Source organism: Octopus bimaculoides, chromosome 2, assembly GCF_001194135.2.
Source record: "Octopus bimaculoides isolate UCB-OBI-ISO-001 chromosome 2, ASM119413v2, whole genome shotgun sequence".
Lineage (NCBI taxonomy): Eukaryota > Metazoa > Mollusca > Cephalopoda > Octopoda > Octopodidae > Octopus > Octopus bimaculoides.
In genome coordinates this window covers 116,472,836-116,473,832 of record NC_068982.1, presented here as the reverse complement: position 1 = coordinate 116,473,832, position 997 = coordinate 116,472,836, and positions in this window count along the sequence as shown.

The window sequence follows — 997 nt, the reverse complement described above, 5'->3', positions numbered from 1 at the left end:
GAAACTGCAGCCAGAGAAAAGACCACGGGGGAATTGCTGCCTCTCAAACTCTCCCCGCGAGCAAGTAGAGGTGCTCCTGTAGTCGCTGCCCATAGATGAAGTCCTGGTTGGAAGACAGGCGTTCAAAGCCCTCGTTGTTAAGGGCTGTACAACGTCTCTCGTGACCCTAAGGGTGACAAAAACGTGGAAGGGAATGAGTAGTTTAGCTCGATTTCGCTTTTCGTTCTTTCATTGTCAATGAAATGAGTGGAAATCGAACCGGTGAGTGTGTTAGATAATAAGGCATTAAGACAATATAACTCTCCCCAGACACAGTATGATTTGCTTCAATGCACGAGTGTAAAGCATACGTTCGATTCATGATGGCAGTTATTTTACTTCATTCGTATGGTAATTTTCATTTTTCCAGGCCTGTCTACAGAATTTAATTGAAAAGTTAGAAAAAAAGAGGAGGGCTATCATACTGTAGGAAGTCGTACTTCCATCCACATTTTGTCAGGTTTATGAGAATATAAAATTAATCGGATATTTGGTAGGCATTTTATTTTATCGACCTCAAAGGTTAAAAGTTAAGGTTGATAGAATTTAGTTTCAAACTATACGCACGCGCGCACGCACACACACACACAAACACACACTGAGTGAGACTGACAGACAGATAGATAGATATATATGTAACGGTTATAAGATGTTAATGTCAGAGGGTCACCAATGTAACGGTAGAGTTATTGGAGGCGGAAGGGTCACCAATTGTAACGGTATCGAAATGTTAGTGTCTGAGATTACCAATTGTAACGATAATCGTTAGTTTGTAGCGATGTGCTGCAGGATGCACAAGATGAACAATTCATGAAGATTTTATAGAAATATTTATTTACCGTTACTTTATATGTTGCCATACCACGACGGGTAGGCCAGTGTAATCGTATAACACAGTTCTTAAAACATGCAAGGCAAAGAAAGTTAATTTTGGCCTGTATAGGTGTGTACACATTCT